We start from the raw sequence: 25,679 nt of genomic DNA on the forward strand, positions 1-25,679 counted from the left end.
TACGTTTCCTTAGAAAGACTTTCTTGTTAAAATGTCACCTTTACCTTGAGGGGACAGATGAAGTACGCCTGTTGTTTCGAAAAATCTGCTTTGTAACATTTGTCGTCATAGTAAAGGTCTGCAAACACAGAACAGTCCTTTCTCATAAGAGAAGAATGTGGAACGTACCCTTAAGTTTGACAAATCTATTCAGAGCTTTTCCATAACCAATCAGGGGTTCAAAATACTTTCATGATCACTCTCCGTGTCCATAGAAAGTATTGCTGATTCTACTGTCTAAGATACCATAGCAACCAGGCATGTGTGAATGGCAGTATCTCTCAATATCTGAAAAGGATGGGAGGTGAGGGCACCGTGGCCAATGCTCCGCCATGGAGAACTGCTCTCTATTTCCAGGGAGTCTCCCACGCTGTGTGACAAGTAACCCTTCGACATTCAGGCTGAGGGTACCAGTGATAATCCACATAATACATTTTTGTTTTGTTTTTGGATGAAAAATAAATGTCTACAGAAGCTTAAAATGTCCCAGTGGCTCACTCTCCACTCTGGAAACGTATTGCTCTTAAGTTGGCTTAACTCTGAATCCGTGTACTTCATCACTCTAGTTGTGAGATTCTGGGGGACATTTTATAACCTTTGCTCTGCATAGGTTTCCTCTTCACGCTTGGGATAATGGCAATACTGACCTCATAGGATTGCTATGAGGATCACATGAGATCATACATGAAATCTCGTAGTGTGGTGCCTGGTGTGATGAAAACTGGCTATGGTAATGCTTGCACTTCAGGTTCCATTAATCACGAAGCCACTTTAACCAGATTTTGCCTGAGTCAGCCTGAGAGAATCTATCATTCCTCCCCACCTCATTCCTTCCTCTATTCCAGGTCTGACTTTGGACTTGGCAAATATACATCATTGGATCTCATACATGGGATCCAATTCAGCAAGAGTAGTAGCTTGTAGCACTGGGTCCAAAAGGACTGTGATGTTGAGTCTAAGTTCAACGGGGGCGGGGGGGAGGGAGGGGTAGTGCTGTGATTGATTACTAATGTCTGTCGTGGGCACAGGAGGAGATGGTAGGGAGCGTCCCAGATACTACTGATCCTGATCTCCCTTCTGGGTACCCTTCGGGACCCGGAGAGTGCCTTGATCTTCCTTACGTGACCAGTCCCTGGCATAGTGTCTGCAATATACCAAGAAGTCAAACAAGGTTTGTTGAATAAAATGAACATATAAACAAAGGGTTCTACCTTGTCTGTTACTACCATCGCCTCCATTCGCTTGAAGGAAATTATCGTTTTCTAAAAGAGGTTTGATCATAGAGAGCTGCCCCGGGGGTTTTCGGAGCAGGTATGACCAGGTACCTCAGGTTGAAGAAGGGGCTATGGAAGGTGAGCTGTGGAGAAAGGTGAGCCTGAGGAGAGCAAAGGAGCAGGATGTGGGGAAAGACCACGTAAAGCTTATGGGACACAAACTGAAGTCTGGCAAACTGTAAGTCACATTATAACCAAAGTGACTGTCCTAAATTCTGTGAATGGAATAAAGGAGCGTTATGTATGCTTGTATGCCAGTACTTTAAAAAATTGTTGGATAACAGATACAAAAACATTTCTATGCATGTAAGGGGCTTAAGAATCACAGGAGTAGGGGCACCTGGGTGGTTCAGTCGGTTAAGCATCCAACTCTTGATTTCAGCTCAGGTCATGATCTCACATTTCAAGCCCCACATCAGGCTCTGTGTTGCCAGCATGGAGCCTGCTTGAGATTCTCTCTCTCCCTCCCTCTCTGCTTCCATTTTTCTAGTCCATTTCACCACCTCACTGCCAATGTGCCACGGAGATGATCTTGTCTTTTCAAACTATAGAACTATAGTAAATTGACATGATAGTTGACTCTTGAACAATGTAAGGGTCAGGGTTACCGACCCCTTACACAGTCAAAAATCCGTGTATAACTTTTGACTCCCCCAAAACTTAACTACTAACAGCTTGCTGTGGATCAGAAGCCTTACTGATATCATAACCAGTCAATTAACACATATTTTGTATGTTATATGCATTATATCCTGTATTCTAATAATAAAGTAATCTACAGAAAAGAAAATGTTATTAAGGCAATCATAAGAAGAGAAAATACGTTTACACTATTGTACTCCATTTATCAAAAAACAACTGGGTATAAACAGACTCACGCAGTTCAAACTCAGGTTGTTCAAGAGTCAACTATAATTGAATTTTAGATGTTTGAGACATTGGTCATACCCTCTTAAGTTAAGCCAAGTCTCTTTGGGTATTATAAAACTTGAACTGAGAATGACTATAAGCTGTGTGTAACCATATAAAGCAAATGTGTCGTTATACATGTACATTATAATTAATGTAAAATTATAATTTAATGTCTGCCATTTACTGTGGAGTAATGTTCATCATTCACTGTAAACAGGCAACAGAAAACACCCACTCGAGTTGTTAGGCATGCCTTTGATTTCCTGACTCTTTTATGCCTGGCTCTGTAAATTAAATCGCTGAGTGTACTCATCCAGGGGAGATTTTCTTGTTATTTGTTTCCTAATGAACATTAGTCAAGCCTTGACTAATGTTGGATATGAAGTTGCACATTAGCCACGTATTAAACATTGTCTACTGTGTATATAGAATGTAACTGTACAAGGTGAGCTTCTTTTGGCATTTGAGAGAGCCCAGTAAATAGCATTTCTCTTCCAGGATCAAGTTCAGAGCCAACTGAAATATCAGACAAAAGAACAAGGCAGCCAAGAAACGAAATCACCTTTGTCTCCCACGGATGGAGCGGATATTACAGAATGCGGCTTATATATGCAACCAGACTCCAGAATTAGGCAAATCAGCCGACACAGTCATAGGTGTGGATGACCACGGACACAGCCCTTCCTGGAACGTACAACACGGCTGAGCACGGAAGCACGTGCGCACCTGCGGAAGAGAAGGCGAGCTGGGCCCCGAGTCCCGGCATCACCTTCCGGAGTCCCCAGTCAGGTGAATCCCTCCTCACACCTTTTTTCCAGTGTGGCCCTGTAGCCTTGAAGTCGTGCAGGGGGACGGTGCCAGATTCAAGAGAAGGATGGTGGAAGGTCATCAAAACACTGAAATAAGGTCAAATCATGCAGGAAATATGATATTACTCATTTGAGCGGTAGATTTGAATGTAGGCTCCGTGACGGCCAAGAAATGTTTTTCTGTTTGTTCTCTGCTATATTCTCAGTGCTTGGGAAGATTGCTTGGCACATACAAGGTGTCCAACGAGTATCAGTCAAGTGAACAAAGAGGGAGGAGAAAGGGAGCAGGCAGAGAGAGGAAGCAAGAATATGACCCATGTGACACTCCCTCCTCGTGGAGAAAAATGGCCTTCCCCACACATCTAGAAGATATTTTTAAAGTCACAACATCTGTCCTGGGAGAAATCGTTTTGTTTTGTTTTTTTTTTTTTTGTTTTTTCGTTTTGATTTGGCAACCTTGCCATCACATGATACCGCCGAGTTATTTGTGGTTATGAAAAAAGAGTGATATTATTTACCGATCTTTCTTGAACATAATGTTAAGCGCCAGGCACCGTCCCACATGTTTGACGAGTATCAACCTCCCTGAGTTTCGTAGCAGTCATGTGAAATATGGAGCATTACTGGCCCAGTTTAGGGATGTACAAAAGGACAGCGCCACGTGTAACAGAAAGTCAGATCCAGACACTGTCCCTGAGCTCGTCCTGTTAACCACTACCCTTTATTTCGCTTTTGAATCACGCCTCTTTCGCTCTCACTCATGTGTGAGCACACACCTGTCCTTTGCAGAGTTATCTTCATCTCTGTGGGATTTAGTTTCCACATCTATAAAAGGTGGTAACACTGCTTACTCAATGCAGTGGGACTAAATAAAATAATGACTGTTGGGGCACCCGGGTGGCTCAGTGGGTTAAGCGTTTGACCCTTAATTTCGGCTCAGGTCATGATCTCATGGTTCGGAGGTTCAAGCCCCTCATTGGGCTCTGTGCTGGCAGTGTAGAACCTGCTTGGGATTCCCTCTCTCTCTCTCTCTCTCTGCCCCTCCCCTGCTTATGTTCTCTCTCTCTCTCTCTCCCTCTCAAAATAAATAAATAAACATTAAAAAAAAAAATAACGACTCTCAAGCACTTAGCACAATGCCCGGGACATAGTGAATGATTTATAAATAGCTGTCATTGTGTCCATCATTAATATTGACCTTGCCTCTCTCGCAAAGCCTTTGTGTCAGGCCTCATATACGGCCATCTAATGGCCACCCTTGGGTCAGGTACCCACCCAGATCCCGTGAGCTCCAGTAGGAATGATGGGCTCCCATGTCCGTTTTCTGTCTGACAGTACTACAGACTTGGTGGGTACTGAGCTCTGCTTCTTCTCGAACACACAGTCTGGACTTTCTTCCCGTGGCCAACTCTGACCGTTGGTGGGTCTCACTTTCCATTTTATAAGGGCGGCCAACACCTGCCCCGCCTCAATCGTCGGGGAGGTCAGAAAAGTGCACACCGTGTTTTCTGTGAAGGAGAAGGGCCTGTGACAAGCCATAGGGCTGTGTGTGGAGGTGCAGAATGCATCTGTATGGAATAAGCTCCTTTTGAGTTCCAGGAGAGTCCACAACCTGCACTCCTCTTCCCTGACCAAGTTGTGAACCAGCCGTGATATAAGGCAAAAGAGCAAAGCAGCCCGGACCCCAAAACGTCGCCCCTGTTTACTGAGAAAGCCGATAGGGAAGAATGTGGCTTACGTGCAGGCTTCCGGAGATACTGAATTCCAAAAATAGGTAAACCAACCTACCCGGTCAAAGACGGTACTGGAACAGTGAGTCCCTGCACGGGTCAAGAGTATCCAACTTAAAGGAGAGGATGTTTGTAAGGGCATAGGTCTTGTGCCCCAACTAATGTGAGCTACTCTTGTTATCACTAAGGGATTTGGCCAAATCCAAATGAGGGGGCGTGGTGTTGAGAGGAACATCATACGATCTGCCACTGTTTTCTAGGCTGAGGAGTAATGTCCCCACGTCTGACGTGGAGGACCTTGAATGCCTTGAACCTAAATTTTCATTGATCCTGGAGGAAGTCAAAGAAAAGTCAGGTTGTTGGGGCGTTCGGGGGGCTCAGGTCATGATCTCGCAGTTCACGATGTTCCAGCCCCGCGTCGAGCTCTGTGCTGACTGCTCAGAGCCTGGAACCTGCTTTGGATTCTGTGTCTCCTTCTCTCTCTGCCCCGCCCCTGCTCACACTCTGTCTCTGTCTCAAAATTTAAATAAACGTTAAAAAAGTTTTTTTTTTTAATTAAAAAAAAAAAAGAAAGAAAAATCAGGTTATTATGGTGAACAAAGCCCAGACCCCTCCCCACGCACTTTCCCCCTAAATCTCTACGAGAAGCAAAAGCTCCAGAAATGTATAGGAAACTTTTTGGGACATGTGATTCCAAAAAACCCACTCATCATCAGGGGTCATTAGGGTGAGTTTCAGGCTTTTTTTTCTAGCAAGCTTTTGAGGTAGAATTTCTGGTTTTTTCCTTCCTTCCTTCCTTCCTTCCTTCCTTCCTTCCTTTCCTTCTTCTTTAGCTAAAGAGCTGTGAGCAGAAGTAGACGGCCTGGTGCCAGAAAGGCGCCAAAGTGAATTAACGCTGATTCCCCTGAGGGAAAATGTAAGACTGCTAACAACTTGTTTGCAAAGGTAGGAGAGGTGGAAAGTGTAAGCCTAATGTTCCCCACAAGCTGCGGCTTGCTTTTCAGAGAGGAGAGTGTTCTCAAGAGTTCCAAAATACACTGTGCACCTGCCATCTGCCTGCTGGCCAAGTTCACCCGCCCTCCCTCTGAATTGCAGCACCTTTAGAAAAAAGCCTCAAGACTGTGTCTCATCTCCTGCGTGGGGTGGTTGGTACTTGTTAGCTGTTGAGCATTTTCTCTTGCTGCTGTGGGCACCACGTGGCCTGATAGGACAGAATCTGCCTGGAGGAGATGTCACAGGCAGGTGGGTAGCAGGATGGGAATACGGGATGCTAGGACCCCTGACTACCCTATTCACAGAATTGCTTTCCACCCAGAGTCATTTTATATACTCAATTCACCTCACAGCTCTGAGGTCTATCAAAACTGATCTTGTTTCCTTACTCATTAATTTTATTGTCTGTCTTTCCCACAAGAATAGGAAGTCTCATGAGGACAGGGTCTCCTCATCTGTTACATCCACCTCTGCAATGTCTATGTTGAGGACAGAGCGTGGTTCATAATAATCAGGAAATAAATGTTTGCTGAAAGACGGAAGGAAGGAAGGAAGGAAGGAAGGAAGGAAGGAAAGAAGGAAGGAAGGAAGGAGAGAGGGAGGGAAGGAAGGAAGGAAGGAGGGAGGGAGGGAAGGAAGGAGGGAAGGAAGGAAGGAGGGAGGGAAGGAAGGAAAGAAGGAAGGAAGGAAGGAAGGAAGGAAGGAGGGAGGGAGGAAAGGAAGGAGGGAAAGAAGGAAGGAAGGAAGGAAAGAAGGAAGGAAGAAGGGAAGGAAGGAAGGAAGGAAGGAGGAAAAGAAGGAGGGAAGGAAGGAAGGAAGGAAGGAAGGAAGGAAGGAAAGAAGGAAGAAGGGAAGGAAGGAAGGAAGGAAGGGAAGGAAGGAAGCAAGAGAAAATGCTCAACAGGGAAGGAAGGAAGGAAGGAAGGAAGGAAGGAAGGAAGGAAGGATGAAAGGAAGGAATCCTGTCCTACATGCTCATTTTACAGAAGAGAAGACAAAACAACGCAGTGACTTGCCTGTAGGCACACAGGTGGTGGATGAACGTGGCCGAGCACCCAGTTCCTCAGACTCTGAGCACCTTCTCGTTCCCCAAGGCCTTCGGGCCTTTCAATCAACATCACCTTGTCAGGAGGCCTGCCCTGGCCATCGAGGGCAACACCATACCCCCTCCACCCAGCCGACATTTCACATCCCCTTCCCAGCTCCGTTCCATGCTCCCCCCCTCCCATGAGCACTTACCATGACTCTGTAGATCTTATCTTGCCCATTGTCTGTCCCTCCCTGGAGGATGTAAGCTGCGGTGAGGACAGCTACTTTTGTCTGCGTGTCCCCTGCTGTGGCCCCAGCACCGAGCATCATTCCAGACACACAGTAAATAATGAATATTGGCTGCTGAGGAAAGAATGAGCAGGACTATGGTCCTCAGCCTTCAAGGACGCAGCAGGGTACGGTCTCCGTAGGACGGATGTGATTCGAGTGAGTGGCAAGTAGATGGAATTCTAAAACTCACCTTGCGTTCTCGGTACCTTGGCCTTTGGACAGGTTTGCCTGGGTCTCCAATCTCCCATCTCTGCAATGGGATTACATAAAGATTAAATGATGCCATTTCTCTAGACCCCTCAGCATGTGTCTGGCATACAATTGGTGCTCAATAAATGGGTTTTCCCTTGCTCTTAATCTGCTTCTGTGAGGACCCACAACAGAGTCCTAGACCTAAGAATCCAGGGAAAACACAGGCAGCCCCTTGAAGTGAGTGCTGAGAGGTGGAGATCAGGAGCGAAGGGGAGCACACAGGGGGACCTGTGACATAGCACCTTCCGACTACCCTTCACGGTTTGCCTGGGCCCTGGCGTGCGGTGCACTTGACTCTGAGGACCGAAGGCGGTCTGTTAATTATGGTGAAAGGAAAAGCACCGGCCGGCTGGGATTTCCCCGCTGTTCTGGAAGCATCTGCAACTGGGCTATAGGGCAGGAGGCGGGTCTTATGAGAAAGAGGGCATGAGGCCGAGGGCACCTCCCCACACTCATTCCCAGGACAGCCTGCCTCCCGTCTTCCTATTTCGTGGCCTAGGCTGTCATGTGACCAGCGAGATGCCAACCGAAATGGCAGGTCGGGAGCTTCCCGGGCCATGTGTGCTGTTTTCTGTCCAGGGCTCTGCCCACTGGCACTGACTTGTGGCCCGTTTGATTCCTCTGTGGGTACAGCTGAGTCACAGGAAGAGAGAAGCCACCTGTGGAGACATAGCAGCGGGCATAGGACATCCCCAGACCCCTCCCCACCCTCCCCCTCAAGGGTTTCCTGTGGGAGGCAATGTTTGCACTGTGGTTAAGGCACTGGTTTCTCTTCCCACCTCTGTCACTTGCTGGTTGGGGTGGGTCACTTCTTGAAGCTCACTTTTCTCATCTATAAAATGGGAACACTATACTAACTATAACAGTAACAATAGTTACTTTGTGGGATTGTTGGGATTTAAAAAACATTTTTTTTAGCGTTTTTATTTTATTTTTTGAGAGACAGAGCGTGAGCAGGGGAGGGGCAGAGAGGGACGGAGACACAGAATCTGAAGCAGGCTCCAGGCTCCGAGCGGTCAGCACAGAGCCCGACGCGGGGCTCGAACCCACAAACTGCGAGATCATGACCTGAGCTGAATTGAGCCACCCAGGCACCCCAGATTGTTAGGGATTTTAAATGGGATGATCCATGGAAAGTGTCTAGCACATAGCAAGTGCTCAATACTTAGTAGCTATTGCCATTGCTATTGGTGCTGGGGGCACAGCAGGGGACACGCAGACAAAAGTAGCTGTCCTCACCACAGCCTACATCCTCCAGGGAGGGACAGACAATGGGCAAGATAAGATCCACAGAGTCATGGTAAGTGCTCATGGGAAGGGGGAGCATGGAACGGAGCTGGGAAGGGGATGTGAAATGTCGGCTGGGTGGAGGGGGTATGGTGTTGCCCTCAGTGGCCAGGGCAGGCCTCCTGACAAGGTGATGTTGATTGAAAGGCCCGAAGGCCTTGGGGAACGAGAAGGTGCTCAGAGTCTGAGGAACTGGGTGCTAGGCCACGTTCATCCACCACCTGTGTGCCTACAGGCAAGTCACTGCGTTGTTTTGTCTTCTCTTCTGTAAAATGAGCATGTAGGACAGGATTCCTTCCTTTCATCCCTCCTTCCTTCCTTCCTTCCTTCCTTCCTTCCTTCCTTCCTTCCCTCCCTCCCTCCCAACGTCCCTTCCCTCCTTCCTTCCTTCCCTCCTTCCTTCCTTCCCTCCTTCCTTCTTTGCCTCCTTCTTTCCTTCTTTCCCTGCTTCCTTCCTTCCCTCCCTCCTTCTTTTCTTCTGTCCTTCCTTCCTTCCTTCCTTCCTTCCCTCCCTTCCCTCCTTCCTTCCTTCCCTCCTTCCTTCCTTCTTTCCTTCCCTCCCTTCCCTCCTTCCTTCTTTCCTTCCCTCCTTCCTTCCCTCCCTCCTTCCTTTCTTCTTTCCTTCCTTCCTTCCTCCTTCCTTTATTCTTCCCTTCTTCCTTCCTTCCTTCCTTCCTTCCTTCCTTCCTTCCTTCCTCCCTTCCTTCCACAAACATTTATTTCCTGATTACTATGAGCCAGGCTTTGTCCTCAACATAAACATTGCAGAGGTGAGTGTGACAGATGAGGACCCTGTCCTCCTGGGATCTCAGATTCCTGTGGAGAAGACAGACAATAAATAAATGAGTAAATAAGATCATCTTTGACAGACCTAAGAACTGTGAAGTGAATCAAATACATACGTGACTACTGGTGGAAGGAAGTTCTTTATGTGGAATAGTCAGGGATTCTAATGTTCTGCACCCGGGCCCTAGGCCCACCTGACTGTGAGGCCTTTTCCTGTGGACCATAAAGGACCAGGAGCATAAAGGAGCCACACCAAAAAGACCACATATGGTCCACATATGCGGCTCTGCATAAAGGAGCCACACCAAGCTAGGCCTGGGCCAGCCTCAAACTGGGAAACCACCAGCACCAAGGACCGATGGGTACCATGAAGGCATGGTTGGAAGCAGGGTCTTCCTTCCTTCTTGGGGTCTTGGGGGCCTCTCTGGTCCTTTCACACCTCAGTGGCATTTATAGCCTGCAAAGCCAGAAGAGGTGGAAGTTCACTATTACGAAATATCATCTCACACCAGCCATCAGCCGATTGCCTTCTCCCAGCCTTGCCTTTCCAGTTTCTTTCCAGGCATTTGCTCCTCGTCATGTTTTCTCGACTCCCTGCCATCAGAAAGCCACACTTCTGATTATTCTCCTCTTGACAGTTACAGTATTCCTTCCCTGCTGAATCTCCTTCCTTTGCTTTCGCTGCCCGGTGTCCTAACCTTGTTGTCTTAGATGGGTTTGTGTTCTTCTCTTTCCCAGCCGCCGTGGCTTCCACGGCAGACCTGGCTGCTACTTCATTAGCAAGCTCTTTACATCACTTTCAGGTCATTAATAAAGATGGTAAATGAGAAGAGGCCAGGCACCAGCCCCTCGCACCCCTGCAGACACTTCCCTGGCGGGCAATTGCTATTTATTGTGTTGTTCTGTTCATCGTCTTTTAACCCATTGTCGTGTGTTATTCTCTCAACTGCCTTTAACGGATTTTTCAAGGGGATTTCCCAGGAAGAAGATTTTTTTTTACTCTGAGGCTTAATAATGCCAGTGTCTAGGGAAACTCACTTTGTTGGTGGGATTGTGTCCAGGGCTAGACAAGCCGAAACTCTCACAGATGCTTCGTGACCCTGTAGATGCCACTGCCTTGAGCCTGCCTTTAAGCAGGTGCCTTCCTTCCTCCTGCTAACTCTGGACCTCATGAGAACCTGCTGTTTCTGTTCTTCAAGTCCCCTTGATTAAGATCTTTATGATATCTAAAGTCTAATCATTATAAAAAAAAAAAAAAGCAGACAAACGAATAACAAACTCTCCTTCCGTTCCTCTAATAAATTTGTTCAATTTAGCAATGTTCTTCTGTTTATTTTGTCCAACACAAAATACTTCCTGAAGGCCTACACAATGTGTCAGGCATTGTTTAGACACAGAGGTATAAAGAAAATGAGGTTCTTCTGCTTCTGGTAGGATGCGTAAGCACCTAGCAAACCAGTTGTTTCATAGATAATAAGTATACACTCTGCATCAAATTTTTTTTAATTTTTTAAAAATATTTTTTAATGTTTATTTATTTTTGAGAGGGAGAGAGAGAGAGAGAGAGAGAGAGAGAAAGCAAGGTAGGGGCAGAGAGAGAGAGGGAGACACAGAATCTGAAGCAGGCTTCGCATTCTGAGCTGTCAGCACAGAGCCTCATGCGGGCTCAAATTCACGAACCATGAGATCATGACCTGAGCCGAAGTCGGACGCTTAACCAACTGAGCCACCCAGGTGCCCCAACTCTGGATAAAATATTTGAAAAAATAATAAATTCAAAACCAACACCAACTCCTTGAAGGAACTGGAGAGTGAGCAAAAGCAGGAAGATTCTGGAAAAAGACTGATAGTTGGAAGGAGAAACAGCACTGGGTGAGTTTTCTATTTTTATGACTTGGGGTGCCATGAGGGATGGAGTGACTAAAATCCTACAAAAAAACTCACTGATGAGTAAAGGAGGATCACAGAAAAGAAAGAATCAGAGAGAGAGAGAGAACCCATATTCTGTGCATAAACTCGAGTCTCTATCTGCCTCTTGAACGATACACATGTCAGGTAGATTGTCAGGAGACCAGCGGAGGATGAACAAACTGCACCGAGATTTGAGATGCTGCCCAAAAGACAGAGTTTGCATTTTGAATCCATGTAAGTAAATTACCTCCTAGAACAAATAAAGTAAACACTCTCTAGAGGAATGTAACTTAATCCAGAGTCGTGTCGAGGATACGATGCAACAAAATTACTCAACATAAGAAGAAACAAGAAAATGCAACCCATTCTGAAGAGAAAGGAGCAGTCGTGAAGCCTGACCCCAGAGGGACTCAAAGATAATAAAGTATCTTAAATAAATTATTAGAATACAATACCAACTGTGGCTTAAGTACAGTCATAACATGATGTACTCAGCATAGAGGTGGCACACAAGGCAGAAGAATCTGAAAAACAAACCATTTGATGGGTCTTAAAACTCAAAATGATTTTGAAAATTTCTTGTGATCCAAGGAATAAAAACATCCAGTTTGTGGTTTTACTGCATTTAGATTTTCTGGAGACTCCAGTGGAAGACCTTTGGAGAGGCCTTGTTACTGCTTTCACTGTTGGAAACACTTGACATTTCCTTTTGGGATGGAATGGGTCTATATGAGCAATTCAAACAAAAAATGGTACTTATAGAGTGAAATAAATACAATTTTAAAATTTTAAAAAAGGGCTAGGAGGGCCACCTGGGTGGCTCAGTCGGTTAAGCATTCATCTTTGGCTCAGGTCATGATCTCACGGTTTGTGAGTTCAAGCCCCGCATCAGGCTCTGTGCTGGCAGCTCAGAGCCTGGAGCCTGCTTCCGATTCTGTGTCTCCCTGTCTCTCTGCCCTGCCCCACTTGTGCTCTCTCTGTCTCTCAAAAATGAATAAACATTTAAAAAATTTTTAAAGGGATAGGAAAGGTTCCTCATAGATGTTAGCATTTGAACTGAAGTCTTAGGAATCAAAGAATGAATATAAGGGGGGGGGGGAGAACACACACTGTGGAAAAGTAGATGTAGGAAGTGAGGGCGTATTTTAGAGCAAATAGCAGTGTGTTGGGAAAATCACAAGTTGAGTTGAAGTTCTGCTCTACATTGACTGGTGATTTTAAAACATAAATGGATATTCTCTCACCAATCTTTTGATTTTAGCCCTAGCCTGTTTCTTGGAGTATGGTGTTCTGATGAGTGTTACATGTTGAAATTCTTATATAAATGAGTCCATGTGCATTGGGCACTATTTCCAGTTTTAATTTCATAAGTGAAGTGAGAACTTAAAAACACTCACAAAGCCACCCTAAACAGAAACTATACTTTTGTCATATCTTCCCACTCAATCTTCGTTTACAGTTGCCTTGTTCACACCCAAACCAATAGCATCTTGGGGCAACTCACCTTCATGAGTCTTTCCAAAGCATTCAACCTACTTTTCATGGAAACATCGTTTTCCCTATGATACGGTGCCTCTGTGTCTAATATTTATGTCTAAATTAAATTACATAATGGCAACGACAAGTATGGGACTTTTGGCAAACGTGCAATTTGACTTGTGGGAGTAGAAGTGCATGGGCTCACGAGTGAGCCACCCAGCATCTCAAGTGCTCAGTGTGCTGTCAGTATCACTCAGTATGTTCACAAAGGGAACGGAGAGCTTTGGTCAATTGCACAAAGAGCAAATGTCCTAATTTTGTATAACTGCTGCGTAGCCCCAAACGCCTCTCCAATATTGTCTAACCCAGAACAATGATTCTAACGTTATAAGTTCCAGCTAGCAGAAACAGAAGCGTCAGTAGGGGAGATACACTAAAGTACTCAGATCTAACAGAACACCACAACCTCACCACATAGATTGATCCTTATCTAAAATTCTGTCAAGAACTGGTCATTTCTAGGTCATCTCAGTCATCAGGGACTTCCTCCTACAGAGCCATCTCCATCAACTGTAGTTTTGATCCCTGATTTCCTGTGCTCAGAAACTGACACTGGGTTGCTGTTGTAAATATAAGATGAGTTCATGAAATGTAGCAAACGTCTACTGGCCTGAGTTAAACATTTCCTAAAAACCAATTTGGAAAAGTTATTTAAATTCAGTTGAAACGTTTCATTAAAAATTTGGGTTGGCAATCGCATGTCAACCGTCCTCTGCCGTTACCTAAATTAAGAGGCACAGTTGAAAAACAAAAAATGAAAAGCAAAAAACAAAACTCTTGGTATGTATTTTTTTGAGTGTGGCCTAATTTAGAAGTCAGAGGCATTCATTAGTTAAGACAGAGAGTAAAAATGGGAAGAAAAATATCATTTTCAGAATAGTTCAAATAAAGAAAATAAGTGAAATAAGAACATTTATAGCAAAACTCCATTCCAAAAGATGGCTAAGGTAAAAGGATTTACTTGTATGCATAATTTTGGCTGACTAGTTTAAGTTGATTTGGGTAATCAAGTAAACAATGCATAAGAACTAGTGAAGAATTGAATTGCCTGGGGGGCTCAGTGGGTTAAGCCTCTGACTCTTGGTTTCACCTCAGATTGCGATCTCAAGTTTGGGTGTGTGGGATCGAGCTCCGCATCAGGCTCTGTGCTCACGGTGCAGTCTGCTTGGGATTCTCTCTCTCCTCTCTGCCCCTCCCCCAATTGCACCGTCTCTGTCTCTCTCAAAAATAAATAAACTTAAAAAAAAAAAAAAGAACTAATGGAGAATTAGTAAACTCTAAGTGGACGAAACTTGTAAATTACCTACATAGATTTGGTGTTTTCTTTTGATACAATATTGTGCTCTTCTGAGCTTTTCTACTGTCCTAATTTACATTGTAGATCTAAATAATGATTAATGTGTACTCTCCCTCTTCTAGCTTCCGGGTTCAGGTGGTCAACAAATAGTTACTATCACCTACCCAATGCCATCTGCTCGATGATCATATGTTTATGAAGATGACGGTTATTTGACACATAAATTCCCTTTGGGGCCATTAGATTTAAAGAATACATTTTTAAATTTAAGTTGGATTTAAAGAACCATTTAAAGAATACAAAGAGTTTTACAATAGTCTGAGTGTGTCACACTTCTTGAGGAAATAAATATATTGTTTGATCGCATATGGGGGCTAATTCTCACCCACACATAGGCAGGGCTTCTGTTGTAATGGAATTGCTTTGTCAGAATCCACCTGCTAGCTGCCATATCATGCAGAGGGCACAACCAACACCTCTATTTGGGCTCTTTATTTGAGAGCAAGGAGGGACCAAGTCATGTGTATCTTCTCACAATTACAAAGATATCATGTCAAAATACAGGTCCCTATTTTTACAGTATTACGTTACCCAATTATATTATCCAACATTTGGACTATCGTTTTTGCATTGCCTGTTTAAAGTTCTCCATTTGTTAGTGACCATCAGCCCTTATCTTACTAAACTTACCAACATTCAACACACACGACCATTCCTTCCTTCTTGAAAGATTCTCGTCCTTTCTTTTCTTTCATCCCATGCTCTCTTGTTTTTGTTTCTTTGTTCGTTTAAGCATGTTATGAAGGTGTACTTAATATATTATAAAAATCACCTATTTCAAGTATCCAATTCAATGCTTTTTAGTAACTTGACCAAGGGGTGTAACAATCACCATCAATCAGTTTTAGAACATTTTCATCCCCCCGCCAATGAGATCCCTCAGACCCACTTACAGGGAGTCCCTCTCTCACCCCCTGGCCCATCTTTCTTGGCCCTACCTCCCCGACTACTCCCTCACTCTTTTGCAGGCTCATTCTCCTCTAGTGAGTTACTAAATATTTCAATATCCCAGGTATACTGTGTGGGCCCTCTCCTCTTCTCACCCTGTGCACTTCCCTTGGAAAACCTCATTCTGACCATGGCTTCAGTTACCACCCAGAAGCAGATAGCTCTAGACCTCCCCCCATATGCTCCAAATCTGAACATCCAAAAGATCTACTAGATACCTCCATTATAGAGGTTGAAAGGGTATTTAAACTCCACATATCCAAAGCCAAACTCATGGCTTCTGTCCTACTTCTGGTTCTTAATCTTAGTAAGCAGAACAATTACCAATGTAATCTCCAAAGCCAAAAATCTCAGCATCATCCTGGACAAGACCCCATTCCTCACCATCCCTACATTTACTTAATGCATCACCAGGTTCTCTTCAATTCCGTATCCTAAACATCTTTTTTTTTTTTTAATGTTTTTTTTTTTTTAACGTTTATTTATTTTCGAGACAGAGAGAGACAGAGCATGAACGGGGGAGGGGCAGAGAGAGAGGGAGACACAGAACCAGAAGCAGGCTCCAGGCTCTGAGCCATCAGCCCACAGCCCGACACGGGGCTGGAACTCACGGACCGCGACATCGTGACCTGAGCTGAAGTCGGACGTTTAACCGACTGAACCACCCAGGCACCCCCTAAACATCTCTTAAATACAGCTCCTTATTCTCATCACTTCTGCCGTTAGCCTTGTCTAGGATTCCATTATCCCTCACGTGGATAATGCAGTAATGGCCCTTAGCTTATGTCCTTATCTTCTCTCTTCCCCTTCAACTGGCTCCATATTGTAGCCAAAGTGAATTTTTTTAAGTGCAAATCTGATCCAATGGCTTTCGGTTCCTCTTCGACTAATACAAACGTATTGATACGATTCATCGCACACACTACCCCTTCTCGTTGTTGTCCAGCCATTTAGTTCATCTTTAACCTTCCTAAAAAGGCACATATTCCTACACATCGCAAAGCTATGGCACATTTGTTCTCTCCGCTTAAACCTCCTCTATCACTCACTTCCATTCCCCACGCTGAGCTATTATCAATCTTCCAGATCTTGGCTCAATGCACACTTTGTCAGGGAAACCTCCCTCCCCACCCTCCGTGTAGATCAAGTTATGTTTTCTTAGTATTCTCTTCTTCCCCTTTATAAAATGTACTGTAGTCTGTAATCATACACTTATTCATGGCTATTTCCTAGATATCTGTCTTTTCTACAGGACTGGAAATGCCACGAAGACAATAGGCACATCTGGTTTTATTCACCTAAGGGCGAACAGGGCATACAGGAGGTGCTCAATAAATACTGTAAAATGAAAAACTAAATGAATAAAAACTGAACGGAACCAGTAAAACCAAGCAGAATACTAGGCTAGGATCTGACAATTGCTTACACTGCTTACTCCACCCCTCCCTCTCTGCCCCCTCCCCGCCCCCTCCCTGCCCCAGATCTTTAAAATGGCTGTGTTTTACACATAATGTGCTTTTACCCAGAGAGAAGAGCTCAATTTAAATTCAGAGGCTATTTCGTGACTCAGGCATGTCAGGGAGTCAAACCCTTATTCCTTTTCTGTGAACATGATGACTTCAGCTGTGACACGTCTTTATTTCTAAAATGGTATAACCTCTCTCACTTCCTGGAAGTGAAATTAAGAATTAGCCTTCCACATCCAGCAGTGCGCTGGTAAACATTTAACAATTGGCTCGCTGGGGGAGAAAAGCCCTGACTGGTAGCATCTGACAATTCCAGTCCACTAAATACTTTGACCACAGTTGATTCGAAGCCACCAACTCGATCTCCCCAAAAACGTAACTGAAAAGAAAGACACGCAAACTGCTCCTAAGAGGCCAGCTGGCTGCAGAACACCTCTAGATCTGAGGGATACCAGTCTCCCAAGTTTTTTCTTTTCCTTCCTTCACTAAGAATATGGGCTGCTCTTGCCTCTGCCCCACTTTCTGCAATTTCATGATAAATTTCCTATTTTTAATACTCTCAACTGGTAGGGATTGCTATTTCTAATAGGAGACTTTGGGAGAAGTTTTTCATATCTACTCTCAAGGCTAAACTTCCATCATGAACTCTACTCTGCCAAAAGAATTGGGCAGAAGGGTTCAATCTGTGTCGGCAGCGTCACCCAGATTTGCACCAGACCATAAATCCCATCAAAAAGAAGCCCAGGCTCGGGAATCTGATCATGGGATCATGGGTACATGTCAGTCACAATGACTGTTTACTAACAGCCCCACATGCCTTTGCGGATACTTCAGGAACAGTTTTCAGGGCAGTGTTTACGCAAAGCATTAGCGAAAGGGCAAAAGACTCAAGGGAAAGACCTCACCAGAGCACAGACCTCTCCAAGCATTAAACTGTCAACAAAATTAAACCTTTGCTCCACCCTAGGGCCCGGCTTCTCAGCCAACGTTAGACGCCCACGTGTGCTGGCTAAGATAAAGTCAACAACAAAAGCACACATGTCACATCTCCTACAAAACGACGTGACCACTGCCTCCCAGGCGTGGCAACCCAAGCCTGCTGGAAATCCTCACAGTAAAACACATCCCCGAGTCCATTTCCTGTGGTGTGGCTGAAGGCAGCGTACAGAACGTTGCTTCTGAAAGCAAAGAAGAAAAAGCCAGCAAGGGCTCCCACTGTTTGTTAAATGCCTAATGATTAACAGGAGCCCCACCCTCAGCCTTTGGGCTGCCACCCAGGGTAGTCTGTTTAGTAAACAGTCACCCACCAATATCTTAAGCAGGTGGAACAGATGGTTCCAGGGTCCGGGCCAACTGCGTTTCTCTCTATTCCACACAGTTTTTGGGTAACGAAGGCCACGAAAGGCAAGAGAAATATAAACAAAACCACGCCCTCACTCAGAAAGGCACAGGGGCTCCACTCTCTAGGTGATGAAATCCGACAAAAGTGTAAGACGGGAGGGAGGAGGAGAGCCCAAGTGGGGCGGATGTGAGGTCCTTGGAAACCGCACGTGGCCGACGACCGAGGAGGGGAAAATGAAATCTCAACAGGTTTTTCTGCGTGGAGCCCATAAAGGAACCGATACCGTCAAAGGGCATCATGAGCTCAGCCAGGGGCTCAGAGGTCTGTGGGCAGAAACCACGGATTCTGAAGTAAAAACACCTGGTGATTAAGTCGTACATGGAAGCGTCAGCCCGCCCCACCCACAGCCTCTCCATCACAACCCGGATTCCGAACATCGGAAGCCAGAGAAATGTTAGAGGCTGAGCCACCAACATCACCAGCCAGATAGGATTATGAGGCTCACCTGCTGAAGGCAGAAACAGGCGACCCGCTCACCAATCTGAGCCTGCTGCCGATCACCTGTTACTCTCTGTTTGCATTTGAAAAACCGACTTGTCTAGTTCATAGAGATATCGCTAAGATAAACATGTCTTCTGGGCCAGAGGGGATTGTAAATTCGTGCTTTCTGGCCCTGATGTATTCCAAAGAAATGCCAGATAAAGTTTTAAGAGAGAAAAATAAAACAGACACAACCCTCATTTCAAAGCAAAGCTGAAGTGCTCTCCCCGAGCACGCACACTTGAAAAAAAAGATATACATACATATATATATATATAGTTATAGTTATAGTTATACATATATATATAGTTATACATATATATAGTTATACATATATATATATATATATATATATATATATATATAGTTATGCCCAGAATTTGTGATCCCCAAAGACCACCAGGGAGCTAAGTCCGATGCAAAAGCAAAGAGCCTTTATTCGAGCTAGCTCGAGCTCAATCCCCTACCTGCACCGACAGAGCGGTGAGATGCGGGGGAGAGAGAGCGAGTTTCAAAAGCACAAAGGTTTTATTGGGGTCTAGGGGCAGTTGGTGAGGTAATGGCTGTGGCCTCAGCTGATTGGCTGGGGAAGAGTTGTGGCCTCCGCCGATTGGCTGGGGAAGGGTCGGAGTCCTGTTACGCAGGTCACCGGGCAGGTTTTGATCGGGAAGTTACTCAAGGGGAGGAGGCGTGGTCTGAGGTTTCTGCGATCTTCCCGGAAAGGGGGCATGTGGGGGACATAGTCACTCAAGGTGGAGGACACAGAACAAGATGGAGTCGGCCGGCATAGGTCCGCCCTTTCAATATATGAAGCTAATATAAAGCTTCCTACATGGGGCAAAGGGAGAGGGCAGACCCAGCCACCTGCTGCTGCCTGCAGAGTGGGTGACTGGATAGAGGTCATCCTCAACGCTCATCAAAGGACAGGGGCCCTGAGTTTAAACAGTAGGCAGAGTTCTGGTTTACGAATGCAAGTGGTCTAACGAAATCCACAGAATACGGGAAGGAATGGTATTAGAGAGAGAAACGAAACAGAACAAAACCTTTCTGCTCAAGACGTACCTGCAAGTCAAAGTTCTAAAACACAGAAGGAGACTCACCTAAGGAAGTTTGCCAACATCATAAAAATCAGGACATTAGAGGTGCCTGTGTGGCTCAGTCGGTTAAGCATCCGACTCTTTTTTTTTTTTTTTTTAGCGAATTGACAGGATTTCTTTTTTTTTTTAAATGTTTACTTACTTTTGAGAGAGAGAGAGAGAGACAGAGCATGAGGAGGGGAGGGCCAGAGAGAGGGAGACACAGAATCAGAAGCAGGCTCCAGGCTCCAAGCTGTCAGCACAGAGCCTGACGCGGGGCTCGAACCCACACACTGTGAGAACATGACCTGAGCTGAAGTCGAACTCCTAACCAACTGAGCCACCCAGGCACCCCTAGCATCTGACTCTTGATTTGGGCTCAGGTCATGATCTCACAGTTCATGAGTTTGAGGCGCAAGTCAGGCTCTGCACTTTACAGCATGGAGACTGCTTGGGATTCTCTCTCTTCCTCTCTCTGCCCCTCCCTGGCTTGTGCACACACACACACACACACACACACACACACACCACACACTCCCTCTCTCTCTGTCAAAATAAATAGACATTAAAAAATTTTTTTAAAAATCAAGAGATTAATTCACTCCTGAGAATTAAACTATCATTTCACTGGCACCTGTGACTATGGGCTTATCTAAAAGTGACCATGTAAGTATATTTAAGGGCTTCTAAGAAATAGGGAAAGATTGACATTCATAAAAAAGACTGAAAAGTCATGAGACAAACAGGAAGAAATCATCATCATCATCATCATCATCATCAACACAACAATAATAAAAAATACGCAGAATACTAAGATTTACAAAATCCATTAGAAATTTCCCAAATGACTTCTGGTTTCAGCTCCAACATGTAAAGAGCTCAGAAGTCATCACTTTTGTCCTTGCAATAAGAAAAAGCTGAATAAACTAACAGTGACTTTTCCTGAACCCATCAGAGAACGAGACAGGTGGATTCGGAGTCACGGCCAAGGTCTGAAGCAGATGATGCTGGTGCCATGACCTGGTAGGAATACTTCCATGGTGGTTTTGGTGAACTGCCGGAGGCTGAGTGTGGGCTAGCAGAAAAGTGAGAAATTCCTGGGAATCCAGTCTTAGGATGACCCCACACTTTCCTGGGTTTTTCCTCCAGGGAACCCTACCAGGTTCTTACAGTCCTGATGGGAGAAAGGTACCCTGATAACTCTTATCAGAAGAAGGAAAGGGTAATCCTTCTGAAATAGACCCAGAGCTTTCTCCATAACAAAGGCTTACTTTCCAGGGGAAGAATGTGCCAGAGCCCTATCCTAGCAGGGGGAAGGACAGTCTTCTTATCTCATATAGGGAGGGGAAAGAAGCAGAACCACCATGGTGAAGGTCTAAGCCTAGGGACACAGACCCACTGAAGGACAGATTGATTAAATAAAATTGTAGAACACCTTCCCTCTCCGTGGCCTTCCCACCACACCCACAGGGCTCCAGTGTAGTAACTGGGTTACAGCCAAAAGAGCTGCAAGACAAAGACACTCTGAGGAGGAGTTCTTAGGGAAACCAAAGCAAAGAGGAAAGCACAAAAACAAAAAAGCAAGGATACTAGAATAGAATTTGAAACCTCTGGAATCCGTAGCTACAGACGAGATTAAACATAGCTCAGCTCCTAGATAGATCAATATAAAACATCACACCAAATGCCTATTCACCTTGGTTCCTACCGCTACATGTATTACCGTACATCACGTCCCTCCTGTGACAAAAAATTGAAAGACGTGGTGAAAGGTAAGAAGAAACACGGTGTGAAGAGACAGAGTGCCCAGGACCAGACTCAGATGTGATGCTGAGCATGGAATTATCAGACAGAGAACTTATAATCGGTATGATTAACATGTTGAATGCTCTAACAGAAAAAGAAAACTTGGAGGAGCAGAGCAGTGGTATAAGCAGACAGCTGAGAACTTGAAGGAAGAACCAAAAGGAAATCAAAACCACTACATCAGAAATGAAGAATGCCTTTGATGGGTTCTTCAGTGGTTTGGAGAAGGCTGAGAAAAGAATTAGTGAGCCTGGAAATAGGTGAATAGAAACTTCTCAAATGGAAAAGCAAAGAGAAAAAGAGAATTAAAACAAACAAGCACACAAACAAAAACAGTCCAACACTTGGGGCCGACTTCAAAAGTGTTACAGATGCATCATTGGAATATCCAGGAAAAGGGAGGAGAGATACTTGAAGTAATAATGGACAAGAACTTTCTGAAAATAATGACAGACTTCAAACTACAGGTCTAAGAAACTCAGAGAACACCAAGCAGGATAAATACCAAAGACAACACTTAGTTAGGCATAGCATATTTAAATGACAGAAGACCAAAGACAAAGAGAAAATCTTGAAGGAAGTCAGAGGAAAAGCACACCTTACATATAAAGGAACAAGGATAGGAATTACAGCAAACTTCTCCTCAGAACCATGTAAGGGAAGAAAACGGAGTGAAATATTTAAAGCATTCAAGAAAACAAAGCCTGTAGTTAATAACAAACCTCATTAACCTGTAGTTTTATACCCAGTGATATTCTCCTTTAAAAGTGAAGGGGAAATAAAGACTTTCTCAGACAAAAATTGAGGGAATTCATCACTAGCAGACCTGCCCTGAGAGGAATGTTAAAAGTTCTTTGGAGAGAAGGAAAAATCTATGAGTCAAAGAGTCACATCTACAGGAAGAAATGAAGAATATCCCAGAAGGACTAAATGAAGATAAAGTAAAACGTTTGATTTTTCTTATTCTTAAGTAATCTGAAAGATGACTTTATTTGAAGGCATAGTGGGTATGCATCCGATGATTATAGCATACAGATAAGTGAAATTAATTATAACAATATCACAAGGGATGGGAGGGAGGAATTGGGAGTATTCTAATATAAGGTATGTCCACTACATTGAAGGCAGTGTAATGTTTTTTCAAGATGGACTTACATTAGTTTAAAAATTATACTGCAAACTGTAGGGCAACCACAAATTTTTTGAAACACAATTGCTCTGCTAAGAAAGGAGATAAAGTTGAATCATATAAACCGCTCAGTTGAAATCAGAGAAGGCAGAAAGAAAAAGAGGAGATGAAAACAACCAATGCAACAGATTGAAAGGAGTCACAAACGTGGTTGGCATTACTCCAACTATATCAATAATCACTTCAAATTTGAATTCTCTAAATACCGTAATTAAAAGAGGGGCGCCTGGGTGGCTCAGTCTGTTAAGCGACTGGTTCTTGATTTTGGCTCAGGTCATGATCTCACAGTTGGTGAGTTTGAGCCCCACGTCAGGCTGTGCACTGGCAGTCAGACCCTGCTTGGGATTCTCTGTCTCCCTCTCTCTCTCTCTGTCCCTCCCCTGCTCCAGCTCTTTCTTTCTCTCTCCCAAAACAAATAAATAATGTTACAACAAATCCCCCCCCCTTTTTTTTTCAAATTTTTAAATAAAAAACAGAAATTGTCCAAGTGGAAACAAAGATTCAACTATATATTGTCTACAAGAAATACCAGGCGACACAAATGCAATGAAAAATTGAATGGATGGAATAAACTCAAGCTTGTTCACAGGGTATTCGGAAGATAAAATTCAAGAACAGCATGCAGTGCAGAGATTTAAAAATGATTCAACGTGCAGTTGAGATACACGAAGTTCTGAATGGGAGGCTTCCACATATTTTGAATGGGAGTTTCGGAAGAGGCTGGGGATGCGTGGAGACACAATATTCCAGGCAGAAATGGCCGAGAAATTGGCTCAGGACTGAAAAAGGATTTGAGACCTAGGAACAGCAAGGGCAAAACAGAAAAGATGAAAACAAATCCACAGTATGTACCCTGAGGAGAGACTGCAAAATATATAGAGGCCGTCTTAAAGCTGCCGGAAAGAGAAGACAGATTATTCTTCTCATTAAGGACAATGGATATCAGGAAGCCGGGGGATAAGTTTCCACGTGTGAGGGATTATATCTGCAAACTCAAATTAGGTTCAGCTACAAGTAGTAAAGAAACCCCAAATCGCAACTTCAACGATGATAAAGTTTATCTCTGTCTTATGTCGAAGTCCAGAAGATGATATTCAGAACTACCATGGGGACACTCCTCCCTGCTCCTTAGGGATCCAAGCTCCTTCCATCTTTCAGACCTGCGGCCCCAGGATGTGTCCCTCACCTCACAGACCAAGAAGGCACTTCAATCGTCAGACCCATATCTCAAGAAGCTGGATGGAGGAGTTGGGTAAAGAGAAACAAAAGGCATAGTCGAGCTGTCTGTTGAGGAGGGTTCCAGAAGTAGATTTACAACACTTTCATCTATGTTCCATATCTAGAAATTAGTGACATGGCCATACTTAGAAAGGATGGAAAGTGCAGTCTTTGTTTTGTTGTGCCCAGTTACAAATTCTCTTTCTATAGCAGGAGACAATAGGTACTGGGGACAAGTAGCCATTCCTGCCACACTATGTATGAAAGAAGTTTGAGGGTTTTATTTTTTTAAAGTTTATTTATTTATCTTGAGAGAGAGTGAGAGAGCAAGCAGGGGAGGGGCAGAGAGAGAGAGGGAGAGGGAGAGAATCCCAAGCAGGCTCTGCATCACGAGCACAGAGCCCAATGCAGGGCTCGAATTCACCATGAGATCATGACCTGAGCCGAAATCAAGAGTCCATCCTTAACCAACTGAGCCACCTAGGCACTCCAAGTTTTTTTGTTTTGTTTTGTTTTAATTTTTTTTAATGTTTATTTATTTTTGAGAGCTAGAGCATGAGCATGGGAGAGGCAGAGAGAGAGAAAGACACAGAATCCGAAGCAGGCTCCAGGCTCTGAGCTGTCAGCACAGAGCCTGACACGGGGCTCCAATCCATAAACCGTGAGATCATGACCTGAGCCAAAGTTGGATGCTTAACCGACTGAGCAACCCAGGTGCCCCCAGAGGTTTTTGTTTTTTAAAAAAGACACCTTAATTCCAAGTATCACAACTATAGCCTTATTTAAAATAGCAAAAGTTAACAAAAATGCAACTGAGATCTAGTAAGATTTAGGAAACTATGGGTAACTTAGTTTCCATAATAGTGTTGCTCTCCCCTTCTCAGAGCAGGGTTTTTTAACTTGAGGGTTCACGGATGGGTTTTAGGGGATCTGTCTCCCTTCTGCCATTATATGCAGACTTGGGGGTTTTGTGCAGTTTCCTAGAAGATACTTCAGAGTCTTTGATAGGTTCTCAGAAGTGTCTAAAATTCCCAGAGGAGCTAAAATTAACTTTCAAACGTGAGTTTAGGTCAAATCTTAAGAATTCTGTTTTAGTGTTTACATACGTTTGAAGATTGAGAGCAAATTAGTTCAACCAAATCCTGAAATATGAAAGCTGCACATAATTAAATGATATAGCCGGTGTTTGAAATGGGAAACATTGCACCCGTCATCCCATACAGAAACCCCTCTATTTATAGTTCCCTTGTTACATCTTTTCCACTAAGTAAACCACGTCCCCTTTAAGGCAAGACTTTGTGTCTTATACATCTTTGTATCATATCAAACACAACTTGTTGCCCATAGTAATAAGCATCCTACTGATTGCTAGATATCCGTTTAAGTATCCCCTAGTAACTGCCTATCTGACTTGGCCCTATCCATTTCCCATTGCCTAGAGCACCGTCCATTTGGTGATACAAAGCTATTATTGTCCTTTTGATTTTTAACTTTATTTTCTGCATCCTAATATTTCTCTGAAATAAGGTTGCATAGATATAGCATCCTCCTCTTGATAGAAAGGATAAAGAGCTTGAGCTTTGGATATGTTAATTACCCAATTTTGGATAACAAGCCTGCAGCACAGGTTGATAGAAGCCTGATTTCTTAATTTTTTTTTAATTTTTATTTTAATGTTTATTTATTTTTGAGGGACAGACAGAGCACAAGCACGGGAGGGGCAGAGGGAGAGGGAGACACAGAATCAGGCTCCGGGCTCTGAGCCGTCAGCACAGAGCCCGATGCGGGGCTCGAACCCAAGAACTGTGAGATCATGACCTGAGCCGAAGTCAGACTTTCAACTGACTGAGCCACCCAGGCACCCCATAGAAGCCTAATTTCTTAA

Source organism: Panthera tigris, chromosome B1, assembly GCF_018350195.1.
Source record: "Panthera tigris isolate Pti1 chromosome B1, P.tigris_Pti1_mat1.1, whole genome shotgun sequence".
Lineage (NCBI taxonomy): Eukaryota > Metazoa > Chordata > Mammalia > Carnivora > Felidae > Panthera > Panthera tigris.